General features: G+C 36.2%; 1 protein-coding gene and 1 long non-coding RNA gene across 6 annotated transcripts in view; one reads left to right on the top strand and one right to left on the bottom strand.

Moving 5' to 3' along the window:
* The window catches only part of RAD51B (RAD51 paralog B), a 689,357-nt gene that overhangs the window by 490,662 nt on the left and 170,763 nt on the right, over window positions 1-27,932 (bottom strand). The gene's annotated exons all lie outside the window — the stretch shown is intronic.
* LOC113622898 (uncharacterized) lies at window positions 120-27,293 on the top strand. Of its 4 annotated transcripts, none has more exons than XR_003433710.1 (5): window positions 120-299; window positions 819-997; window positions 1,845-1,867; window positions 6,458-6,516; window positions 18,335-27,293. It is a non-coding gene; the product is annotated as an uncharacterized LOC113622898 (long non-coding RNA). The 4 variants fall into 4 exon arrangements; XR_003433713.1 differs by lacking the exon at window positions 18,335-27,293 and adding an exon at window positions 14,130-14,140; XR_003433711.1 differs by lacking the exon at window positions 1,845-1,867.

Genomic DNA, 27,932 nt, shown 5'->3' with positions numbered 1-27,932 from the left:
CCAGGCATAGGATTCACAGGGAAATTCTATGAAAAAAAACACAAAGACAATAAGCTGATGAAATACTGATGACACACTGGAATACTTCAAAATTTATAGCCAGTTATGCTCATCAGTCACAGCCATTCCTGATGTTCCCAGAACCAACCATCAAATTCCCAACACTTTGACCACTTCCAGAAGATTGCCTTAATAGGGTCTCCTGAGGCTGTTGCTTGTATTAAAACTTCCAATTGTGAGAGCAACGGCAAGAGTGAGATGCATGGCAGAATGGAGACAGAGGCTTCACAAGTGCAGAGGTAAGCACAGCTTACTGCAAAGAAAAGCAAGCAATAAAATAGCTAAGTGGCAGAGAGCAGCAGGCAGAAGGAAAGAAGCCAAGAGTCAGGATGGTATACATACTATTACAACCATCCAAGAATAATTGAAAATTAGTTGTAGCTGTGCAGACGGTTCTCAGGGCCTAGGCAGGTTTGGGGTAGGCAGGAAAAAAACGACCAGGCCATTTCAAAGGGCAAGAACTTGATCTGGGGATTCTGGGGAAGGAAACCAGGAGAGAAAAGAGTGAAAATGTTGAGCTCTCAGCCTAGCCTTGATACCTCAATTAAGGAAAAAAGGAAAGCAAACAAAAGATGACTTTAAGAGAGAAAAATAACCAAAATGATTAAGAATACTATCTCCTACCTTCCCATCGATAACCAAGTTTCTCAAAAACCAGTTGTATCTCAGAGCAGCAGGGCATGAAGGAAACAGTACCGCAGAGAGAAAAGGAGACCAGCCAAATCAATGGCCGAAGGATCCATCTTCTTCTCTTACAGTAGGCAGACCACACAGGAGTCTGGATCAAGGCTTCTCACAGCTTAACGTCCATGAGAATCACCTGGGAATCTCGTTAAACTTCAGATGCTGATCAATTAGGTCTGGAGCCGGGCCAGAGCTTTTGCCTTTCCAACAAGCTCCCAGGTGATGCTGATACTGCTGGTCTGCAAATCATACTGTGAGTAGCAAGGGTTAGTATGGATCTTGGTCAAGTAAATTTTGGCTCAACTCATGACTCTGGACAAGTTAGTTAACATCTCTAATTTCTCAGTTTCCGCACTTACTAAATAGAGATAGCAATGCCTGCCTCATAAAGTTGACATGAGGAATAAACAAAACTATTTGACCTAATGCTTAGTTATTACCACCAGAAGCATAACATTTCCCAAAGTGTGGTACACATACCATTGGTGGTACAAGGACAAACTTTTAAAAATTGTAATTGTTAGGCAATATTTTAATAAGTATTAGAAAAAAATAACTTTAAACTCAAGATAATTACCTTAAACTCAAGATCATGGGTAATGTCACCTAGGATAAAGCTATGTTAAAAGGAAAAAGTCAATTTTAAAAATTACTAAGTAAATAAAGGTACAAGAGATACATGGATATGACAAAAATGATGAGGGTGATACTCAACTGACTAAAGCTGAAACATCAATTAAAATAGGGTTACTAAGTTTCTGAAGGCAGGGGCTTGACCAGATTACCCCATCATAAGGAGCAGGTGTGTAATAGAGTTCTGAATGTATTTCAAAACCTGGTCACTCAAGGCTTAGAAACTGAACTTTAACCATATGATATTCTTACCCACATTTACTTGTGTGAATTGCATATGCTATCATGGATCATCAGACTATCCCTAAGGCTTAGGAAAACAAATTCTGTTGGGTAAAGCCATTTCCCCCTGATATGTAAATCTAAACAACCTCCCAACAGTGGGTTAAATAACAGAATTATGTCTCCAAGGAAGGAAAGCTATGATTTCATAAATCCAGTACTAAGATGTTTCTCTTTTCCCACAGACTTTTTGTAACACCATTTGAAGGTAATTTGTGGTCACAGGGATGGGTGTGGATGACTGAACAAATGAATGTGTCATAGCCTTTAACAATAACCTTTAGAGCAAAGAGAGGAAAAGTCACAGATGAGTTGGAAAAGACGCAGCATGTTTGTGAGTAGCATGGTTTTCAGAAGAGAACTATAAAAGGTTTCCTGATGTATTTAGCATCTGATGTCTGGTATACTTGGAGCAATATATCATTCTTACAATTCTGCTTAGTTGGTTGACGGTTTTGTTCAAGTTAATGAGAAAAAGGAACATGAAAACAGACATACATCAGAACTTCACTCATTCATTTCTCCATGGAGTGAACCACTTCTTTGCTGAATCAGATAATAGCTTCAAATACTGGAAAAATATTTTCTCAAGTTTTTTGTGCTATTCAAAATATAGTGGCTATAGACATGACACACTTTCAAGTTTAATCTACATTATTAACGCTTTATCGCTTTCTTAAGTCTAGACAATTAACAAAACAATAAATCAAGTCCTGATTTGTTGTGTTTGCCAATTTCCATGGGGTTAGTACCTCTTTGGTGGCTGATTTCAAGTTACCAACATGACCTCAGTGAACACAGGGCTGGAAAAAGTGTTCAGTAGTATACACCATTATACAGTATTTCCAATGCAGATAAAATAGGCACAAATGACTTCAAGAGCATTGATAACAGTAAAATGTAGTAAAAATAATTATGAAGTGATGAGTTTTGAGTACTTATTTTTTGTTTTTAATATAATTTATTTTAATGATAAGTTTATATAGTTTAATTTTTACTGATAACCAGCTCAGAAAATTTCTGAAAATTTAATAGTTTGTTGTCAGGAGAGCTGGTAGGGGCTGGATCCTGCACACCACTGGTCTCAAATCACATCCCACACATTGTTGCTATCCCACCAGGCTTACAAACAACTTTTCAGTTTTCCAAGTTAAAAATCTCTTGGAGAAAGATGATGAATCTTGTGTGTTAAAGAGACAACAACAACAGCAACAAAAATAAATAAAAATTGCAATACTGCAATTTGTATCTTTTATGTAGTCAAGTTTGTAGTTAACAACAGAAAACATATGAAACATTTATACACCCAGAGCCTTTAGGAAATCAAGTAATAAAAGCACCTTTGCATCTTGGGGGAAAGAAATGTAGGCAGAAGATACTTGTTTGGGTAAAAAAGGACATGGAGTTAAGCATAAAGATGTTTGCATCAATTTCCACATATAAAACTGGTCAGAAAGACTTGATTTCCTAAGGGAACAGAAAGTAAAAGAAATAGCTCCTTATAAGTGAATCATAAGGATTCTTTCCATAGACAAAAAAGCAACCACAATATAAATGCTTTAGATGCCATCATTACATGGCAATACTAACTTTTCAATTTGTAAAGATAAAAGGGAAAATGTTAAGGAAATCCAAAGCCATTTCACTAATCCCTATAGCCAAAGTAAACCAGTGAGAGAATGAGAGAACTTATTCCACGAAATGGTCATTTATGATGTTAACTAGCACTTTTAAAGACTTTCAAAAACAGCTCTGCATTGCCTGGTAAATCTTTGAAAACCTAAAAGCAGTTAAGTAGCTCTCAATCCTTTAGAAAAGTTCAATTAACCAGTTTCACACTGAAAGGGTAAATTTTCACATTAAAAGGGTGAAAATTCACTGCCTTCCCTTTCATGGAAAGTTTGTGTAAATTACTTTCCAAAACTGAGCATAATATCCTATGGAATTGTTTATTTCAAAAAGTAAGCCTTCAAAGCTGAGGGAAATGTACAGCACACATATTGTTTATCTCTACAAGATGGAGCATATGGAAAAATTTATAACTGTCAAGTGTTATTACACTGCAAAACAAACGTGGAAGTACACAATAGGGATAAATATAGTGAGACTTGTTCACAAATTGGAGATGCTGGAGGCACATGGAAAAGTTTACAAAAATTGCAATGTTTAAGAGATCAGGAGGACAGCGGTGCTAACCCGGCTTTACAAAAAGATCATATGCAATAGATTCCACAGTTCCTTCTGAATTATAATGCAGGTTTAGGCATGCAGGTTAATTTGAGAAGCAGCCCTTAAAGAAAAGGAAAGAAGAAAAACAATTCCTGTCTTGTGTTAAAAATTCCAAATAAGCATTATCGATACTAAAAAAGAAAAGGGTGGGGTGTGTAAAACAATTAAAATCATAAATTTAATAAGCCTTGAGTGGTAAAATATTCAAATGAAAACATAGTTGAAAAATTATTTTAACAGAATATTTATTAAAAGCATACGATTTCATTTTTAAAAACTTTAATGCATAGTAATATAAGTTGCTGAATTAGGGTAATTTTAAAGTGTAATTCATTTTTGCAATGACTTTCAGGGAAAAAAGAAAAAAGGGGGAAAAGGCACTAAACCTACATTTTAAAATGTAAAAATTTGCAGTTATCTCCCCAAATCCTCTCTTTCAATGTGGTGGTCTAGTATTGGAATATACATTATTTCAAAGGTCTAATTTTCACACATAAAGCTTTAATTTTAAAAAAATAATAATAATTTCCCTAAAATTTCTCAGTATCAGCAGTGCCCTAAAGAAAAATTCTTTCTGAGTATAAAGACAGAGAAGTACTCCCAGGGAAATAAAAGCACTGTCTGTCCAAAGCTCACATGAACTAAAGGCAGAGGCTGAACTAAGGTTTGGATGTACTTTCTATTTTCTTTAGTCCCCTAGTCATTACTTTAACAGGCAAAGAATAACTAAACAGCAAAACTCGTTGACGGAAGCACATACTTTCCACACACTCTAAGTGTCAAAGGCCTGTTTAGAGAAAGGCCAAACAATCTACTGCATCTTAGATGCAACGGCCAGAACTAGGAGATGTTTCTGACTAAGGAGTCTATTTCTGCCTCTACTATGGCCTCATTTTATAACCTTAGTGAAGAGATTTATCTGTTCCTCACTTGACTTTAAAAATAAAGATGGAGCTACGTAAACTCTACTTAGCTCCCTAGAATATTGTGAGACTACAATAAATAATGTCCATAAAAGCTTTGATCTCTTCAGGAAAAAAATGATTTCTGACATAGGCAGGAGAGGTTTTAGAGGTTCCTGAGAAACTAGTGCTAAGTCAAGGTGGAACACGAGGAACAGATAAACCACAGATCACTAGAAAATGCCTGTTAACCCTTTTTATTTATTTTCCAGGTAAAAATGGTCTTTGAAACTAGGCCCATAAACTGCCGTCTAGATCATATCCAATTTCCACTTCCATTACGTCCACTTATGCCATCACTACAAATTATACCATCTGAACAGATAAGAGACAGCTATAGTAACTAAACTAAGGACTGGAGAAGAGGAGAAATCAGAGTGCTTGATTTCTAGGCCTGGCTCCTCCTGACATTAAAAAAATGACGAATTAGAAAGTTAGTGGAAAAAAAAAAAGATTTCATGCCTCTTTTTAGTCCCATCTGCCCCTCTCATGAGAAGTCATCAATATGGCTGCCAAGATTTCTTGGTAGAAAGATGATTTTTTAAGATGAAACAACTGTACTTAATTGAATCTTCCTTTCTGGATATATGCCAGTATTTGCATTTAAATTATTAAGGTACTGGGGCACAATGGTTTCAATTGAATCTTCTCTATAAACTCTCTCATGTGTTTAATGTATATCATTTCTATTCTTTTAACTACTGAGCATATAGCGATGGCAACAGTTTACTTTTTCTTCTTTAGAAGTTCCATTCACAATAGCCGCACACTTCAAATGCCAGGTACTTGCTAACAGGCCATATAACAAGACAGCAGCATTTGAAGATTTACAATGTGAAGTGAAATCATACAGAGTAAAAATGGAGAGAATAACTGAGTGCATAAACAATCTTAGCAAAAATTCTACATCTTAACATAATCTGTGTTTGTTCCATTGACCACAATTCTAATCCTTAGGGTTTGAAATCTACCATATAACCAATCTTTAATCATTATAATCTTCTAGGAAAGAGCAGTAGATCACTTTTAACTTCTTTTAGCATTAACTAATTCTGTTATATTCTTTGTATTCCAAGGATACCTAAATGCGGTGTTAGGTTTTGTTATAAATCTTAGTTTATGTCATTAATAAATTGGTATCATGGTCAGTAACAATAGGGCAATAATAGTAATAGACCTTTGAGGGTTGTACCTACTTTTTAATGCTCTGAAACAGGAGGCACAGCTCTACTGGGTGAATCTGATCATAAAGGTAAAATGTCATATTTTTTCTCACTCAGTTTCAAACTCATTTAATTTCTCTAAGCATCAGAAAATGCAGTTTGCTTAAGACTAAACAGCAAGTACATCACAGAACAGGGGTTTGAGCCCAAGTCCATCTTGCTTCAAATGTCTGTGTTCTTTCCATTATGCCCTGGGGCCTCTTACCAGGGGACAGTATTTTCTATACTACCAGAGGAAGGCATGGTCCTCTCAGCATTCAGAATATCAGCGGCAGATCCTGCTGCCCCAAACCTTCCTACCACAACCAAGGAGGAGGAAAGAGTGAGAGGGGGAAACTCCTGATTGCTGTTCCCTATCTAACTCTGGATATATTTTTCCCACAGAGTTAACTTAATAAATGGCAGCTAGAATCCACCTTCCGGAGTGCTGGAGTAGCAATGAGGTAAGCTTTCCTTGCATATTAGTACTCAACAAGAGGAGATTAATGTTATATTTTCTTATTTTTGTGTCCCACCCAAGAATATAACTCAGAATGCGTTAATTTGTGAGAAAGTAATTCTTCACTTTTTAAAGACTTGAATTAATTTTCCTTGAATTAGTTGATGTTTACACAGAGTATCTGAGCATGTACATAAAACAAAAACAGCTCATTTTCTGAACACTTTAAAACTGACATCCTGCTAACCTTCCTAAGACAAACACCTTAAGTTATTTTTTTAAAAGATAAGGAAAAAAGGAAAAAAAAGACTCTGGAAATAAGAGATAAAATGATGAAATCCATGAATATAAACTCTTGACAGTTTAACTTATAAAAGTAAAAGAACTGAGTAAATTAAATTATCAGAATCCAAAAGAACCAGAGATCATATTGCAACTAAGCAGCAAACCTAAACCCAAAATGGATTTAGAATATATTTAACATTGGAGGCGCAAAGTTAATTCCTTTGTCATATCCTCTTCTTGCTTCTGCTTGAAATCCAAGGGGCATGGGGTGAATTTGCTTAATCTGCAACATTAGGAATCCCAAACTCTTCAGAGGAGCCCTCCAGGATCTCTGGGTATAGACAATTGCCAGGGCAGATCTGAGAAATATGCAACAGTTTACTTTCTCCCTAGAGGACTTTTTCGTAACTAACTAGACTAATCTTCCTCTGAGGGATTTTAAAAGAACAAACTTACCTTTTTTGCTAAAAGTGATATCTAGGTCTGCCTGAAACGGTACACAAGGGACATCCATTAAATTACCTCTAGTTAATGATAACTTTGGATCAAATGGGGTTATACAAATAAACTATCTTCCTAACATTCCTGTTATAGACTTAAGAAGGCAAATAACCCAGACTGATCTAAAAACAAAAGTCTAATCTGTTCTGGGAAAAGAGTTCTGACAAATCCTAATTCCAACAGTATGAAAGGCCCAGTAATTACAAGATTAGGAATATTTCCCTGTAAAATTTTCCTAATTACGTTTTTGATCCAAGATGCACTAAAAAATGAACAAGAGCTGCTCCAAACTACATTATCAAACAAACAGTCAAAGAGTTGGTGGTCATATTAGTAAGGTAGTAAGGCAAGGAAAACTAATATATAGTGATCTGTTTGTTTTCTCAGATTTAAAAAAAAAAAAACGACTTCTTCCTTAGGAACAATAAAAACACAATCAGTATCAACTACCTTCCATAATGAAGCTTTCATAAATAACCTTGAAAACAATGTGTCTTAGCTAGCAGGTTCTAGTCACCCATGTCTTTCTAGAGTATTCATTTTTCCCTGTCAGGGATGATTCAGCTCCACAGCCTACTTAGACCCAAGATTGACTGGGAAGGAGAGAATCATTAATCCATCAACACGTTCCCCCTTTGCAGTCTCCACGCATGCAAACAGCCTGTGGAGGGGCTATGAAGAGCCAAAAAGTCTAAGCCACAGCCCTGTGTCCTCCTAGTGCTTTCTATTTGGCTTGTTGGAGAACAAGACAGTTCAGTGGGCTTCACTATCTTTTCAAATGCACCATTAGAAGACTACATGATTTAGACTCGACATCTAGTCGAAAAACTTCACAAAATTGTCCATGGAAATGTCATCCAAATACAGCTGTAAGACTGAATGAAAGTTGGCAGACGTGCTGATGTTAAGTGGCATTTTACACTCAAAAGCATCCAAATGGGGGGAAAAAATTGGTGTTTGTAGTATAGAATAAAAACAAACATTAAAAGATTTTAAAATAAGGGAATGTGTGACGATAGAAAAATAAGAGCATGTGTTGAAAAGCAGTCTTATTATTTTCCACATTTATTTATGTTTAAAGATATATTCAAAGCTAAATACAGGAATACCATATGTAGCTCTAAACCCTAACAAATGTTGTGACATAGGATGGTTTTTCTCCTCACTGAATTAATTATTTACCAACAACATTTAATAAAATTTTGCTAAGTGTCTACTATAGGCCAGGCATTCTACTAGGAAATACACTGATGAGCAAACAGCACATGGTTCCTGCCTTCAGGGATCGTGAGAGGAGACAAGGAACTTTCATATGGAACAAACACTATGATGATATGGAACAGACCACAGGGACACCAACCCTGCGGGAAGGGCCATCTGAGGAAGTAAAATGTAGGTTGAGAACAGAGGCTTAAGCAGGAAAGAGGAATGATGAAAGAGGCAGTGGAACAGTACGTGAAAGAGCTGAACAAAGTGGAAAGAAATTAAATCCAACAGGGCTAGGGCATGGACAATGGGAACCATGGTGCTAGATAAAGCTGAAGAAATAAGTAGGATCTGATCAAGAAGGGCTTGGCCCTAAGGATTATAAGAAGTTGCTGGAATGTTTAGAAAAGGGAATAATATTATCAGCTTTGCATTTTTTAGAAGATCACTCTATCTACAATGTGGAGTATGGAATAGTGCGGTACAGGAGTGAATGACGGAAAGCTGGTATCACAATTTTTTGGGAGATGATAGCTCTTTGGACTGGAATGATGGCATCTAAGGAAAAAGAGATGTAGGAAAATTGAAGAACTATTTAGGAGGTAAAATTATCAGAATTCTGCTTGGTGATGGAATGTAGGGAAGGAAGAAGAAGAAGGGGACAAGGCTACCTCCCAGGTTTCTGACTTGAACCGCTGGGAGATGCAGCCACTGGAGGCAGAACAGGTTTAGAGAGGGAAGGGCGGGAAAGTAATGAGATATCAGGATTGGGAATAAAATCTGAAATGTTTGGGAAGCCAGACTGGAGTGGGTTCCAAAATGAGCAGGAGGTAGAAACCAGAGAAGAGGTGTGATAGGGAAGAGAAAAATAGAGTGCTAAATATGTAGTTGAAATAGGACAATTTTTAAAGATGAGCTTAATAAATTTAGGAGCCAGTAGAAAGGGAGGTAATAATAATAATACAAAGACCTTTCTTTTGAGTGCTTAATTTGTTCCAACCACAAAGCTTAGCACTTTAAAAATAAAAATATTCAATCTTTCAATCTTCACAACAAGCCTATGACATAGGTATTATTATCCCCAACACAAGGAAACTGAGGCTGAGAGATATTATATAATTTGCCCAAAATTTCACAGCAACAGACCTAAAGTTTGAATCCAAGCATGTCTGATTACAAAGCCCATGCTCATAATCACAGTGCTTACACACAAGATTTAAGAGAGAGACAGGATTAAGAAAAATCAAGGTCCGTCTAAGGTGGAAAAGGATAGGCCCCGGACTTTAGGAAATGAGCGAAACCTTTTTTCCTAACAGAAGGGACAAAGGAAAAAAAACATGTGGAAAGGTTCACTTTTTTTAAATTTTAATTTTTATTATTATTTTTTAACATCTTTATTGGAGTATAATTGCTTTACAATGGTGTGTTAGTTTCTGCTTTATAACAAAGTGAATCAGCTATACATATACATATATCCCCATATCCCCTCCCTCTTGCGTCTCCCTCCCACCCCCCATAACCCACCCCTCTAGGTGGTCACAAAGCACCGAGCTGATCTCCCTGTGCTATGTGGCTGCTCCCCACTAGCGATCTGTTTTACATTTGGTAGTGTATACATGTCCATGCCACTCTCTCACTTTGTCCCAGCTTACGCTTCCCCCTCCCCATGTCCTCAAGTCCATTCTCTATGTCTGCATGAAAGGTTTACTTCTAATGGCAGATGAGGAACGAGTTTTCCATTGGAAGATTTCTACCTTTCCTATTGACTTGGAAGTAGTCATTTGCTGAGGATCAAGACAGAATTAATGAGTAAGATGTTTGAGAAGAGTAGAAAATAATTGAAATTGTCTTTCATTCATTGAACAAAATGCATTGGGTACTATTCTAGGCACCAGGGTCATAGCAGTAAAAAAAGAGATGAAGTTACCAGTTCATATGATCCTTAAATTTAAGCAGGGGAACACATAAAATAAACAAGCAAACAAGATAATTTCACTTTGTGATATGCTAATGGAGGAAATTAAGCAGGGTAATGGGGCTGAGAGAGCTTAGGGAGAACTGTTTTATATGAGGGGCTCGGGGGACACAAGCTGGGACTGGCAAGAGAAGCCCCAGGTGAAGTATATTGTCATGGAGAATGGAGGAGAGAGTTATTTAGGGAATGACACAAGTTTGCTGGGTAATGCTGAGAGGACAGATGAGGTGAGGGCCCTGTATTTATGGAGCCATTAATCTGCCTCACTCTATATTTTTCTCCAACTGAACTCAGCAGCTCAGGAGCAACTGCAGAAAAAGCTCAGAGTCACCCACAGTTGGGAATATACCAAGCAGACATGACTGATAATGGGGCACAGGAGTTCAGTAAGCTGACAAGAGATAAGTTAGAGTTATGGTCCATGGACTCTGAAGTGAAGAGAAAGGAGAGTGAAGAATGCGTCCCATATAATTGCAAGTCCTTATAAGGCTGAAGATGTGGTGGATAAGCTGGAAAGATAAGGAAATTATGGCCAGAGAGGAAAACATCTGAATTTCAGAAGACAGAAAGAAAAAGGTATCAAAAATGTGATTTAAAAAAAAGATGAAGAGACAAGGGAATTGGAAGAAGAATAATGGGAGAAATGGAGGTACAAATACAAGAAGATGGAGAGTAAAGTAGAGGGACTGGGGGACAATGATAGCCCAGAAAAGAAATACGAGTTGGTGTAGCCGAGTAGCAAAAGCATCCTCAAAGAAGCAGAGTATTTTAGAGCAGATGAGGAAATGGTGGTCTAAAAGAGGTAGGGGGAGCTTAGGAAGACAATGACCCTGTGAGTGTGAAAGTGTGGGAAAATGATGGGCATCCCCTCAAAAGAGGTGTAGAAAAAATAGCATCTCAGGAGAGACCCAGACCTCAAGTCAGGAGGAACCTTCCTAAGAGTGGCTTACCAATGCTGAAATTTCAGACATGCCTGCCATCACTGGCATCTGATCCTTGTGTGAAGGAACCAATTCTCAGGGTGCAATATTCTCCATCTATGTTTCTCTTTTGCCCTGATTCCTCTAATATGACATTAACATAGTAGGGCAGAAATCCAAGAAAACCACTAGTCTGGAATAAATATCCTTTTAGACAAATAAAAAAAAAGTTATACTTGGAAAAAAAAGAAAGCAAAGCTGCCATGTTGACATCAGAACAGTAAAGCAGTTTATTTAGAGAGTCATTTGAACAAGGCAGACACAGTTTAAGGACCCAGGGGAGGTTTTCAGTTTCTACCATCTGGTTATTTCCCCAAGTCCTCTGCCATGCATCACAAAGCTCTCTGTGAATCCACTTAAAAAGGAAAGGGCTAACACTCTTTTTTATTTCCTTAACACTGCCCTCAATAAAAGGTGGTACATCCAAAGGATAAAATAAATATTCAGCCACAAAATTCACAGTGCAAAAATATATTTACTTATATGGAAAGGTGTTCTCTTTTCATTGTTGAACATAAAAAGTAGGTTATAAAATAAGATACTGAGTATGAGCTCATTTATGCAAACAATAAACGTTTTTTTTTATTGCGGTAAAATATGCATAACATAAAACTTACCATTTAACCATTTTCAAGTGTACAGCTCAGTGACATTAAATACACTCACATTGTTGTGCAACCATCGTTACCATCCATCTCCTGAACTTTTTCATCTTCCCAAACTTAGTACCCATCACGTGAAAACAATGAATTTTTACATATGAACACAGAAAAAGTCTGAATGGATATACTCTAAAAATGTTAATGGCGGATAGTGCAATTATAGGTGGTTTTCTTTTCTATGTTTTAGTCCTCTATATTTTCTGATTTTTTTCTAAAAGGAACTGCATCTCTATTGTACTTTTTAAAAGTAATTTTTAATGATTCTTTAAAAGACATTAAAGTTCAAACATTAAAAAAGAAAAGAAAAACAGGATTAGAGGCAATGCTCTTTACCTTCTTTAGATCCGGACTAGTAACTAAAGTATATTCCATGAGTGATCTCAAGCAACTCAAATTTTCTATGTATCTTTTAGAAATACATATTTTTATAATTTAGGACTACACATTTTTTAAGAAGTCAATGCATTATCAGTTGCCTAATAAACATAACAATACTTGAAAATAAAAATGATTACTGCAGTATAGAAAGCTAATTATCCCCCACTGCCCATTTTCCCCCTTCTTCCTAGTAAGAACCCCAGTTCTTAGCTGGGTACACTGATGTCCAACCAAAAGACAATATTTCCTGGTTGTTGCTCTTTGAGTTATGGCCATGTGACTAAATTTTAGCCAAAGAGGAAGTACTATGTGCAACTTCCCGGAAGTGCCCTTGAAGGGAAGGGGTGCACTCAAAGAGCTTGCTTCTTCCCCCCGTCTCTCTCTTTCTACCCCCAGCCCTAACCATGTGAGGCCACATGCAATCCAGGAAAAGGAACTGAATTGGCCGGCACCTTGATCTTCAACTTTTGAGCCTCCAGAACTGTGAGAAAATTAATTTCTCATATTTAAGCACCTGATCTATGGTGTTTTGTTATAGCAGCCCAAGCAGACTAATACACAGTCATTCACTCAGTTGTTACCAAATACCTGATAACTAATTTATTGAATACCTACTATATGCCAGGAACATTACATACTTTACCGCTAACCCTCTCAGTAACCCCACAAACTAGAGATCATTACATTCACTTTGGTGATAAGAAGCCTGAGGCCCAAAGAATAATTACCCAAGGTCCCGTAGCTGGTAAGTGAAAAGTCAAGATTTACTTACTGTAAACTTCATTACCTATCATACTTCATGGCCCAGACATCTCTGCATCAAGGAGTTTATGGTATTTTAGAAAGACAATCCAGACAAAAAAAAGCTGAGTAATTCAAAAGGTTAATAATAGCACATGACAAAAACACAGAAATAATAAGAAGCACTAGGAGTTCCTAGGAGGGAGAGTTCAAGACATCATGAAACGCTTCAATTTCTCCCCCATAAAAATATAGAGAATTACATTAAACCAAATCCTTGTTGAAACCCATCCAAACCAAGTAAATAAAGTGGCAAGAGACATTACAACCTTGGAACAAAGGTAAAATCTTAACAGAACTTGCTTTGACATTTAAATTAGTACCTTTAAAAGTCACCAAAAAAGCATTTTCCTGCTACAAGGTATGCCACAGGTGATTTGCTTCATCACATCTTAATCTTCAGGAGAAAAAAATTACACAGAAGCTTAGCTTTTCTAAATTGTCTACTATAGTTAACCAGTCATTGACTAAAAAGGGACAGGGAAAATAGTTAAAACTATTTTCTGGAAGTGTGTGAAATTAGATTATCTGCTTATATTTAAAGATAATTTGAAAAAGTCTGAGAAATTCTTTCACAAAAGAAGAGCTATAAATGGTCAAATAAATTTTTAACAATGCATAGATTAGACAGGAATGTGGAAAACATAGAACCCAACATCATTTTGGAACAATATGTCTTCAATTTTCTTAAACTGATAGTTACCTACTTAACTACTAAGCAGCCTTTCTAAATCGGTAATTTCGAAGTTAACATTTTTAATGTAGAATACTTTTACAAAAATGCAAAATCTTCCATAGAAATCTATGATAACCTGTACGTGAAATCTAGGGGGAGAAACAAATCCAGTATTGATCTATAAAAACCTAATTCAGGGGTTTCCCTGGTGGCGCAGTGGTTGAGAGTCCGCCTGCCGATGCGGGGGACATGGGTTCGGGCCCCGGTCCGGGAAGATCCCACTTGCCGCAGAGCGGCTAGGCCCGTGAGCCATGGCCGCTGAGCCTGCACGTCCGGAGCCTGTGCTCCGCAACGGGAAAGGCCCTAACAGTGAGAGGCCCGCGTACCGAAAAAAAAAAAAAAACCTATTTCAATTTGTATGTTCTATTGGTTGTTAGAAAAAAATATTTAATGTCTAAATCAGGAAAGATGTATCTTGATAATGCTTTTAATTCAACAAAAAATTAGAGGTATTATTTAGAATTTGGTTTTGTGACAAAGATGATATGTTTTCATTATAAATATAAAATATGCTTATTACTGGAAATTTGTAAAATGAAGAAAAGGATAAAGAACACAGCCATGTCCTTACCACTAACAGTTCCTTCTAATTAACATATTTTTATGTTTTTAAAAATTTTTGATAATTCTATATAGATTAGATATTCAGCATTTTTTTTCTTTTTCACTTCAACATATGGCATTTTTCTATGCTGTTATTAAACCAACAACATAAGTCACTTTTAATTCTAGGAAACATTCCAATAAATTTTCTTAACCACAATTCACTTTAAACAATTAGGTTGCTTTTTGTTATGCTAATAATGCCAAGATAAATATCTTTGTGTTTTTTCCAATTCACAGATAATTTCCTTAGCCTAAATTCTAGCAGTGAAATTACTAGCCGAAGTCATACAATCAGTAAATAGCAGGGCCTGGGTAAAGAGACGTGTTAGAGTTCACAAGTGCTTATTGCTAAACTTTCAGGAATTTCCTAAGCCATTTGTTAAATACAGACATCATTAAAAATTAAATTTTGTAAATGTATAACTAAATAAATTTTATATAAAACAAATACTCAAATTTCATCATTTTTCATTGTGTTACTACATTTTACTACTATCCTGGCTCAGAGCTGTTTACATCTACTGGACCTATATTGTGGGGACACTACTATATAATGGTATTCTACTGCACATCTCTTCCATCAACATTCAGTGATGTCATGTTGTAGCATGAGTTTGGACATAGTGGGAGTATTTATACCATGGAAATTGGAAAATGGTACAAATGGGGCTTTTTACCCTCCTAGAGAATCCATAGAATTAGCTTGATTATTCAGATGGTGAGCTATCCATGTATCTTATTTATTTCACCCTCAAACTGTGTATTTTTCAACCTATCTACACCTTTTAAAAGCCCTCAAAAAGATGGAAGCAGAGACTGACATCTAAGCATTTTAATCAGTTTTACTACTTGAGCCACTTGGTAAATGTTTATAAAGTATTTTTGAAGAGTACTGTGTTGAGTGGCTGTCGGTGATACAGAAATGTTGAAGTCTTCAAGTAAAAAATGATAAATACCATGAGATAAAAATGATACAGGAATGCAAAGAAAGGAGAGATTATGTCCTGAAGAATTTTACAAGGTCCACAAAAGAGAACATTTTCAGATGAATAAATAGTGTCATAGAAAAGTAAAATGATTAAGGCTATCAAAAACTCCACCCTCTGGATAGACCTAGAGTCTGTCATACAGAGTGAAGTAAGTCAGAAAGAAAAAGACAAATACTGTATGCTAACACATATATATGGAATTTAAGAAAAAAAAATGTCATGAAGAACCTAGGGGTAAGGCAGGAATAAAGAAGCAGACCTACTAGAGAACGGACTTGAGGTTATGGGGAGGGGGAAGGGTGAGCTGTGACAGGGCAAGAGAGAGTCATGGACATATACACACTAACAAACGTAGTAAGGTAGATAGCTAGTGGGAAGCAGCCGCATGGCACAGGGGTATTGGCTCGGTGCTTTGTGACAGCCTGGAGGGGTGGGATAGGGAGGGTGGGAGGGAGGGAGACACAAGAGGGAAGACATATGGGAACATATGTATATGTATAACTGATTCACTTTGTTATAAAGCAGAAACTAACACACCATTGTAAAGCAATTATACCCCAATGAAGATGTTAAAAAAAAAAAAAAAAACTCCACCCTCTTCCTTTTCAGAGCACTTTTATATAACTGCTTTATAACATATCACTCCCCTCATCCTATGTTATAATGACTATTATATACCTCTGCTCCACTACATTACTCATACCTTCAGAGCAGAGCTTCCTTTATCTTTGTATCCCCATCATAGTAGATGTTCAATAAATGTTTCTTTAATGAGTGAGTGAGTGAAAGAATGGATTAATGAATAAGAGCTGACATTTATGAGTTTACAATGTGCTAAGCACTGTCCTAAGCACTTTACATATATTAAATCATTTAATTTTCACTACAACACTATGAGGTAGGTGCTGTCTTGACCAATGAGAGAACTCAGCCATTACACATACAATGAAACTGAATCATGAAGATCCCACAGATGGCAGAAGAGCTAGAATATAAATGCAGTCGGTCTAAGTCTAGAGCCCCTGTTTTTTGCCACTACACCATACCACATCTCAGATTAATGAATGAGCAGCAGGACAGCTCTTTTTTGCATTCATTCTTACTATTTCGAAGTCTAAATAAATAAATAAATAATGCATGCTTCTATATTACATATTCCACTCAATGTCATCAGTTCATTCACATTCGTAGTAGTACTGGTCTCTCTCTTAGCTCTCTAAATTTAAAAAAATAAAATAAGTGAGTCTTAGATTTGGCAAGTTTTGATTTGCAAATTTCTACATGTACTCTTAATCAAATATCTGTTTTAAAAGAACACCCTCAATTTTCCAATTAGAAAGAAAATTATTTAAATATTCCCCCCAAAATGTTAGACACTTCATTTGAGTTTTGATAATCTAACAAAGCTAACCTTTTCTTATCTGCATACTTTATACTTGATATACATATGTGCGTGTGTGTGTGTGTGTGTGTAGAGACGAGAGATATAGTGTTAACTGTGTCACAAATGAACCAGGGTGAAAGTCACTTTGGCCCACCTTTAAAACATCACTACTGAATTCTGTGGGACAAAAAAGACTGAAAAGCTATAAACAACTTGGTCAGAGACTTAAATCTCCAAGGCAAAAATCAATCAACAGATGTTAAAAAAAAAAAAAAAAACACACACACACAAAACAAAAACCCAAGGGCTTGAAATATGTCCAACAAACATTCATAGTTTTAATGGAAAAAAGAAAAAGGGGAGGAGGACTCTCCCTGATAAAACGCCTTCATGACAATGGAGACTGAAAGGTCACTGACCTTACCAACAAAAGGGTGTGATTTCAACAGCAATGAAGGAAAAGATAGCAATTAGGTAAGATTATCACACCTAGACCAAGATATTGTATTGATTTTCATAAAAGGACACAGAATCAATCTATTGTTCAAGTTTGGTAAGTGAGTACAAGATTGTTGTCAAACAGAGTATTATTCATACTTATTGATTCATTTGAAACCTGCTTCATGAAGAAATCCCAACTTATTTACCATAGCCCAGCTCTAAGAATACGTAAGGATAGAATCTAAGAGACTCGACCACTGCACTCATTTAAGAAATTACCTACTAGAAACCATGCTTCTCTTAAATGCATTCTAATGCAAGAAATAGAAGGGTGCATTTGAAATATTTTTAAATCTTTAAATAAATAATACTATGCAAGTTTTTTTGTTTGTTTGTTTGTTTGTTTTTGCGGTACGCGGGCCTCTCACTGTTGTGGCCTCTCCCGTTGCGGAGCACAGGCTCCGGACGCGCAGGCTCAGCGGCCATGGCTCACGGGCCCAGCCACTCCGTGGCATGTGGGATCTTCCCGGACCGGGGCACGAACCCGTGTCCCCTGCATCGGCAGGCGGACTCTCAACCACTGTGACACCAAGGAAGCCCACTATGCAAGTTTTAAAAAAAACACAGTAACTTCTTTGTTATCCATCAAGGTCAGAGAAAGTTGTATTCCAGTTAATCCAATATTCTGATTCAGTTTCTTCATCTATAAAATAAGACTATTATGAATTATATGAATTAATATTTGTAAAGTACTTAGCGCCTGGCATAGATTAAATCCTACATAAGTGATTGTTAAATAAATAAAATGATATAATTATAGTAAACTGTATTTCCAAAAATGTCCTCAGCCTTTTTTCTGGTCCCACATGCTCTTCCAGAACCCTGCCACTCCCTATCAAAAGGTGGAGTCTTTTTTCTCCCCTTGAACTTGGTGGACTTGTGACTGTTCTGCACATCAAAGAAGGAAAGAAATGATGTTCTGTGATTCCCAAGGCTATGTCATAGAAAGGATACAGCTTCTGCCTGGCTCTCTCTTTTTGGAATGCATGCTCTGGGGAACCCAGATAGCGTACTTCAAGAAGGCCAAACTAATCCATTTGGAGAGTTCACAAGGAGAGACCCATATGGAGAGGAATTGGAGCCTTCCTAGCCAACAGCCAGCAACAACTGCCAGAATGAATGAGTCTTCAGATGATTCCAGTTCCCAGCCTTTGAAGTTTTCCAGCTTCAGACATTGTGGAATAAAGAGAGAAGCCATCCTGCTGTGCCCTGTCCAAACTCCTGATCCACAGAATCTGTGAGCATAATAACCTATTTTTTCACACCACTAAATTTTGGGGTAATTTGTTACACAGCCATAGGACCAGGAACAATAAAACTGCTACACTTAAGATTTGCATTTCAACTAAAATCAAAAAGATTTTAAAGTGGCTTATAAAATTAAATATAATGCAAACAGGGCCCAGATAAAACAGAATAGAGACTCATAAAACAAAGCAGAAACAACTGTCAGGCATTCAACACAGTATTATAACAACATTGATAGATAACAGTTTTCTTCCATGTGTGAGGCACTGCAAGGAGCCATGAGTCAATGCTCCCAATAGCCCTAGAAGGCTACTGGTATTATCTCTATTTTACATATCACGTGCAAATCAGAAATAAAATACCCTAAAACTAATAAAACTATGGAAAACACATTTTCCATACTTTCATCTTGTTTTGTTGATTCAGATGGCACTTTTCGGATCCTTATAAAGGATCATCACCATGACTATTGCTAATCTATACTAGTAGGCGTTGGCAAACTTTTTCTTAAAGGGCCAGATGAACATTTTAGTCTCTGAAGGTTATATGTAGCCTTTGCTGCATATTCTTCTTTGTTTGTTTGTTATAGCCCTTTAAAAATGTAAAACCATTCTTAGACTGTGCTCACCACAAAAACATTCTGTGGGCTGGCCCTTGGGCCATAGTTTGCCCAACAGACCACTACAGGGAAATGTTGAATACTAGAAGTTTAAATTAATAAACCCATTTTTATTATAATACTTATAATGGCATCTACAGTTATACTAAATTAAGAAAATATCGTTTCTGGCTCCAGCCTACTATTATCCACTGAAACCACAAGCTTCCATGAACTGTTGGTAAATGAAAATGTAGCTCCAAACATCCACAATTTCCATTATAATAAATGTCTATTCATAACTGACATTCACCAACACTGAAAAGGTTTGGAAGACTGTCTGAAAGAAATGGTCTCTCTAGGGTCTAACTGCTTTTCCAGGCATACACATGGATATCTCTTTGTCTTTATTGAGATAGCCCAGTGTGACTGATAAAACACTGAACACTTCTAACCTCTAGTGTCAATCCTTTACAAGAAAATGTTTATTATTCTTGGCAGGAAATGATGGAAACTGGTGACAAATAGCCGGACTACCTTCACATGTAAGTGAACTGGAATTTTGAGGGAACAGTTCTCCCTAGTAAATTTGTCTACACAGAGCTTAATCAACCAAATTTACAGCTGTTAACAGGTTGTGCCTCTGTATTCCCAAACATATAAATAAACTTCTTAATCAGAATGAAAACAGGTTCAAGGTCCAGTTGTTTAAACTGGAATTGGTACAGCCAGGACCCAACTGCAGTTAAAGTGACTATCAAGGAGAATCATAATCTTGGTAGAAAAGTTGTTTTCCAGTTTCCTCAAAGCTACAAAGATACTGCTTGACAAACACTTCTGTGATCACTTAAAACCAAAGTTATATGATCTCATCTAAAACACCCAATCTAATGCCAAATCAAACCCACTAATTTTCAAGTTGAAGTTCCAAATTAGGAAGAAGCTAATTACTTAAATTCAAATTGGAAGGGGAAAGATTTTTAAGTGCCTATAAATCAAAAGGCCCATAGAAACTGGAATGAGTATTGGAGTGAGGAAATGAAATCACATATATAAAAGGTTTTATTCATTTTGCTTAGGAATGCAAAAGTAAATAAAGTTTAAGTAAATGAAAAGCAGTAAGCACAGGTTCATAGACAGCCCTTTTTACAGACTAAGAAGAGATAGCTGAACACTGGTAACTAAGGTGTTGGCCATGTCATGATAATAGAAACAATTTATCTTGCTGAATTAATTAGCGAAAACAGTCAACAAGAAAAGTAACCAAACCAATCACCAAAAAGGTACAGCCAATTTACACCCTTCCATTTTTGAAAATCCCTGGAAAATTAGAAGTGTTATTTCACGGCATCTGACACTTTTATTATTGTGTTTGACACTCTACATTTCTTTCACCAAAAGATCATCCAAAAGACAAAGAAATTTAAATTTCTTTGTATTGAGTACAAACAAAACAGAGCAGCTAACCATACAGAAAAAAACTATCACCCATAAAAATAGCACTTTTGAGCCTATATTACTACACAACTGACAAATTCTATTTATTATAAGTTGAGCTTAAACAATGCTATATCCTGTTTGAAACCTCAATTTTATGATACTCAAATGCTATATCTGCCAAATTCTACTTTTCCTCAAATTATTCCAATATGACTTCAAACTAAGTGTCCACAGTAGAAGCTGATGAGAAGAAATAGCTCAGGTATATACATTTTCAAAGTTCTGGGAAGGGATCCCATAACATTTAAAATAATGACATTTAAGCACAAGTATCTATTTATAAGCATCTGAATTCTTCTGACAAAGGAAATATTTTTATACTGACAAAACCGAGCCCATTACTCTAAAACCTTACATATTTGTTAGAAAAGCAGGGGAAAATTTGGTCTGAATAAATAAAATGAATAAATGATTCAGGATCCCAAACAACTCTCAGCTTCTCCAATGAAGCTGTAGGTCTGATGACCCAAGGTTTCAATGATCTTTTTCTATGAACTTCTATGCATCTATGGAATAATCACATGGCCAAGCAATTGATTATATATCGATTTCTATTGTTTTCAAGACATTTCTTATGTTGCTTTAGTCTTTAAAATCTTTTGAACCTCAAAGCCATCTAAACACTTCAATAAGCAATTCTTAAGAACTTACTTCCTTTAAAACTTTCCCTAGTGCTGTGGAAAGGTATGTTCCAATTAAATACAAAAATGATTGAATATCAAGTTAAGGATCTTCACTTAATTCATAGATAATGGGAAGCTACTGAATGAAAGTGAAATGGTAGCAGCAATATCTGAAGAAGAGTAATCTAGATGTCTTGTACAGGTTGGATTAGAAGGTTGAAAGACTGGAGGAAAAACAAAATAAAATTAAGAAACTATTCAATTGTCCACAAAATAGGTGGCTGGTGCCTGAGCTAGAGTGGTGGGAAGGAAAGTAGAAGTGGGCATAGAAACAGATAAATAGATAGAGGGAGCCTAAAAATTGTCACAAACTGGTAATTTCTTAAGTGTGAGAATAAGATAGAAAGCATGGTCAAAGATGATTAGTTTCAGTCCAGCAAACATTTACAGAGAACCTACTTTGTACAAGGCATTCAAAAATGAAGTTTGATCATAATCAATACTATAATATAGGTATAAACAACATATTATCATAGTCCAGAGGATGACACAATCAGTCCTGAGTAGAATTTTGGGAAGACCAACATTTTAAGCCTGACTGTTAGAATAATGATACGTATGCCAAATGTTGTCTATTCGTTCTTCAAAAGGTACTTTAATCCACCTCCCTTAAATCTCTTTCTACAAAGTCCAAGCACAGGTCTTCTTTTACCTGTAATACTTCATTAGACTCCCAGCATCAAACACGCTCTCTCACCCAGCTGCTCCTCAGTATAGCAAATCAAGTTAGTTACCAAGTTTTAGCAGACTGCTTTCCTCCTGCTACTCTCTTACTACTCTAAAGGAGAGGACTTTGGTGACTTTCAGTGATTTTGAGGATCAACCTGTTGCTGCCCAAACAGTCACTTCTTTAAAGCCTCTCATCCTACTTTTCATCTGAGCTCTTCTCATTTTGGTCATAAGAGTTTTACATTCCTTTTTATCCAGGTGAAAGCGATGTATCCTCATTGTAAAGGTGGTTTGAGGAGCACATGACTTATGAGTCAGAAAATGTGAGACTGCATACTGGCTCTACCATCTCCTGGTTAAATGATATTGGACAAGTCCGTCTGTACTCTTATCTCTGTACCTGAAGAAACAGAGCCAACCTCACAGGGATATTTTGAGGATTTATGTGAAGTTTTCATAAAGTGAGAAGAGACAGGACATAAACTTCTGTAAATATGAAGATGATTATAGATCCATATTAAGTAAAGTCAATTCTTTACCTAATGAGTAATGGTTCAGAGCCTAGATCAGGTATTGGCTATTCCAAGTTTCTGACTCCATTTGTTTTGGCATGCCAGGCTAATGGGGCAGGGTAGAGAGGCACGTTAGATAATTTTTAATCTATATCCATGCAGTGATGTCCCAATACTCCTGAAGCTTTTGGCTTTGTATCTCTATCCAAGCCAAATAAATTGAAGTTTTCATCTACAGAGAAAAACAAAAGTCTAACTGACCTTTTTAAGCTTGATTAGTGTAGAATTTCCAATAACTGCTCCCCACTCTGTTTTTAAAAACATTTGTAGTTTGGGAAACTAGGCTCTTTTTAATTCACTACTTTCTTCTCTATGTAAAGGTTCTGCTCAAGTCCTCTATCCAATCACGTGTTAACTGTGTAAAACAATTCTGTGCAACAGAACTTTCTGCAATAGATATGTTCCGTATCTGCACTATCCAATATAGTAGTCACTGGCCACCTGTGGCTATTGAGCACCTGTAATGCAGCTAGTGCATCTGGAGAACTAATTTTTTACTTTAATCTTAATTAATTTATATTTAAATGGCCACAGGTGTCCACTGGCTACCATTTTGGACAGCTCAGGTCTGATGTGTGCCGGAGACATACCCATTAAACTTGTAAAATCTACTGACAAGGCTGAGCCACAGTGTCCATTCCACCCCAACTATAAAAATTCTGCTGCTGCTCTTCAGAGTACAGAGCTAGTTCCCATAGGTGTACCTGCATAACCATGGTTTCTGTCGTTGCTCATGGTGCTCCCTCTGCTTAGAACATCCTCCCCCTCACTGTTATGCCAAGCAAATTCCCATTCATCTTTCAAAGCCAGTTCAAATGTTACCTTCCCCAAGAGCCTCCTTTAAATTTTTTTGAGAGTAACACAGCAGTGAAAAGAGCCATAGCTGAAGAAAAAGGCAGATTGAAGTTGAATCCCAGATTAAAGTTTGGCCCTTACTAGCCAGCAATTACTATACCTTGAACAAATCTTGAGCCTCAATTTTCTTCTCTATAAAATAGTAAAAAAATAAAAAAATACTACTTTTGCAAATTTGTTGTAAGAATTAGAAATTCTGAGCAGCATTACATTATGGCTAGCGTTTATTAAACATCTACTTGTATCGGTCATTATGGAAGTACAACACGTGAATTTTTTCATTTCACTGATAGCAACCCTATAAAGTAAGCAATATCCCTTTACCTATTCATCCATATATTCAGCACTTTTATTCACTTATTCATTCAACAAAACATTTGAGGGCCTAATGTGCCTGGCGAGAAACTGAGGATCAAGGAGTAAACAAAAAAAGTCCTAGCACTCAGAGATCTTATATTCTAGTGGAAAATATAAACAATAAGCAAGAAAACAGATATATAACATCAGTAGTGTTAAGTGTTAATGGAGAAAAATAAGGCAAGATAAATAGAGAATAATGGAGGATGCTATTTTATAGATGAGGTTGCCTAGCAAGGCCCCACCACAGAGGTGATACTTGGGCAGGGGACTAACTAAAGCATGAGGATGAGCTATGTGCAAACATGTAGAAATAATGCTCCCAGGAGAAGGAACAACAATTTACTGAGAGCTATTACTTAGTAGATCCTATGCTAGACACTGGAAACACATGAGTGAACCAGGATTTTACATTATTGTAAATAAATGAACAAAACCATAATGCCTTAGAAGTGACAAGTTCAATGAAGAAAAGGGAAAGATATAAGCAAATAGAGAGTGATGGAAGGAAGCACTGTTATTTCTGCTTTAGAGATGAGGACGCTGAGAGGTTAAATAACAAGCTGATAAATTATAAAGCAGGCATTTAAACCCATAAAGTAGCTCATTCTTTCAATTACTATACCATTCTCTCCTGCCTATACTATAAAGTCTCCACTGGGAACTACAGAATGGCAAAAATCATGGTACATTCTTTGCTGTACCTCTAATACCAGTACAATGATACACAGGAGATGCAAAATAAGGTTGAATTAACTAAGATTTCCACTCTAGATGTAATATGAAAACTCCATTATAATTAAAGAGACCATGACTCTAAAACCAGGAAGATGCCTCTCCTTATTCAGGGAAATCCCATTAACATATTCACAACAATAAATAAAATATAACATTTAGGTTCTGGAAGGAGGTTAGAGTGAGAGAGAAATAGTCAAAGGGTCCTAGTGCTTATTACTGCAACACAAAACTACTTGTATGGGCTTGGCAAAGGGTGGGATGGGAGACTGTAATAAATGGGGGAGGAATAACAAAGTTAAGGAATAACAAATTTATCATCACACAGATGTTAACCAAACTGGTGACAAGTTAGCAATATATATCAGGCTTATTGACACTATTTGCCCAAGTATTTTCTTCATTGTAAACTCTTAAGATTTAGAATACTTCAAGTTTCAAAGCTGCTTCCTATCACTTAGCAAACTAGTTCACAACTATCAGCACTTTAACTCATAAACCGAAGGAAGAAAATCCCAGGGCCATATGAACAAATTCTCACCATGCCATCATAACCTGTTTAATCTGTGTGAAAACATCTTATTCGTAATCACTGTACTTTTTTCCTAATTAAAAAGCAATATATATCTATTCTTGAAGATCTGGAAAATTCAGAACTATCTAAAGGAGAAAATATTACCCAAAGATAACTGCTATCAATGAGATGGGGTATTTATTTCCAATATAAAGAGGTGTTTATTTTTATATATGTATATGCATATACATGTTTAATGGTTGTTGTGTGGGTGATTGTTGTTTTTTATGGAACTGTTACACTTTTTCACATAGCTCTGTATATTGCTATTTTTCATTTAACATTAATATTACTTGAAGAGCAATTTCCCCACATTTTAAAATATTAATTTTAATAACTGTAAAATATTCTACTGTAATTAACCATCTCTCTGTTGTTGATTCCAAATTTATGCCATTAAAGTTGATGTTGGGATGAACATCACTGCACTTAATCTGTATTAAAAATAATGATTATTTTCTTAGAATAAATTCCAAGCAGTAAAACTACTGGTTTAAATTATACAGATAAATTATATCAAATTTTATAAGCGTTGTCAAATGTCTTTGACAAGGCAACGCCAACTTACATTTCTGCTACTGAGTTATGAGGCTTTCCATTCCATACTTGCCCACAAAAGGTATCATATTTTTTGAAAATATGCAAGGCAAAAAATAACATGTCACTATTCTAATTTGCATTTATTTTATCAATGACGCTAAATATTTTTTTTCTATTACCAGTTGTATTTCTTCTGTGAATTCTTTTTAAAAAAATATTATTTGGCCATTTTCTTTTGGGGTCAGCACTTTTTTCTATCATTGATTTTTAAGAACACTTTACATAGAGAGAGATTTGCCCTTTATTAACATACATGTTACAAATATTTCTACCTCTTTATTGCCGGCCTTTAAAGCTTTTCTAACGTAGAGATGTTTAAGTTTTTCATGTAGTCATATTTATCAGCACTTTGTTATTAATCTGCTCCATTTAATTTATGCTGGAAAAGTACTTACTACCTTTCTCTTAAAATTGGGTTGGAGCTACTGAAAACTACTTACACCTAGAAAATCTACGGATGAAATACCAGCAATATGAGGGAATAATCCAACCTAGAACTCTCCAACCACTAACAAAGATATACAGTTACTCTCACTTCAATCAAAATATATAGAAATATTAAATAAGATACACAAAGGTTTTTGGTTTAAAAACACAGATGAGTTTCAAATCAATACAGGGAAATCCCCCAAATGCAAGATGTAAAACAAGAAAATCAGAGGACAAAAATACAGCTGTCCCTGTCCCTCAGTATTGGTGCGAGACTGGCTCTAGGAGGGAGCGCCCACCCCGCCCCAATACCAAAAATCTGTGGACAGAAATTTTGATTCATAGCTAGTTGAATCCACAGATGCAAAATCCATGGATAGGAAGGGCTGACTGTATTACACTTCCATGGTGAAGTTTATTCCTAAGTATTTTATTCTTTTTCTTTCTATTATAGATAGAATTCTTTTCTTAATTTCATTTTCACATTTCATGGCTAGTATATAGAAACACAACTGATTTGGGTACATTGATCTTGTATCATGTAACCTTGGAGAATTCATCTGTTATCTCAAATAGGTTTTATTTTTCATTTGGGGGAATTCTTTATGGGGGGTTATATTTATAAGATCGCGCTATCTGCAAATAGAGATAATTCTAGTTCTTCCTTTCCCATATGGTTGTCTTTTCTTTTTCTTGCCTAATTGCCCTGGCTAGAACCTCCAGCACAATGTCGAATGAAGTGGCAAGAGCCATTACTGAAAGAATTTAAAGATATTAAAAAAAAAAAGGAAAGATGTTCATGGACTTGAATACTTGATATTGTTAAGATACCAATACTCCCCTAAGATTCAATATAATCTTTATCAAAATTCCAGTTGTTGTTTTTTTTAAAAACAGAAATGGGGCTTCCCTGGTGGCGCAGTGGTTGAGAATCTGCCTGCCAATGCAGGGGACACGGGTTCGAGCCCTGGTCTGGGAAGATCCCACATGCCACGGAGCAACTGGGCCCGTGAGCCACAATTACTGAGCCTGCGCGTCTGGAGCCTGTGCTCCGCAACAAGAGAGGCCGCAATAGTGAGAGGCCCGTGCACCGCGATGAAGAGTGGCCCCCGCTTGCCACAACTGGAGAAAGCCCTCGCACAGAAACGAAGACCCAACACGGCCATAAATAAAAATAAATAAAAAAATTAAAAAAAAAAAAAAAACAGAAATGGACAAGCTAATCCTAAAAATCATACAAAAATGCAAAGGACTCAGAATAGCCAAAATAATCTCGAGAAAGAACAAAGGAAGAGGACTTGCTTCTCGATTTCAATATATACTAAAAAGTTATAGTAATCAAGACTGTGTGATGCTGATATAAGGAGAGCCATATAGAACAAAGGAAAAAACTTAAGAATCTAGAAATAAACCCATAGATCTATGGTCAACAAGAGTGCCAAGACCATTCAATGAGGAAAAAATAGTGTTTTTAACAAATAGTTCTGAGATTGGATATCCACATGCAAAAGAATGAAATTGGACCCTTACCCGACACCATGTACAAAAACTGTCTCAAAATGGATGAAAGACCTAAATGTAAAAACTACAACTATA

This window comes from Aethalodelphis obliquidens, unplaced genomic scaffold (genome assembly GCF_003676395.1).
Source record: "Aethalodelphis obliquidens isolate GAN/ISIS:26980383/991018 unplaced genomic scaffold, ASM367639v1 scaffold10, whole genome shotgun sequence".
Classification (NCBI taxonomy): Eukaryota; Metazoa; Chordata; class Mammalia; order Artiodactyla; family Delphinidae; genus Aethalodelphis; species Aethalodelphis obliquidens.
Note: the sequence above shows the minus strand (reverse complement) of the source record. Positions and strands in the feature narration are given on the sequence as shown.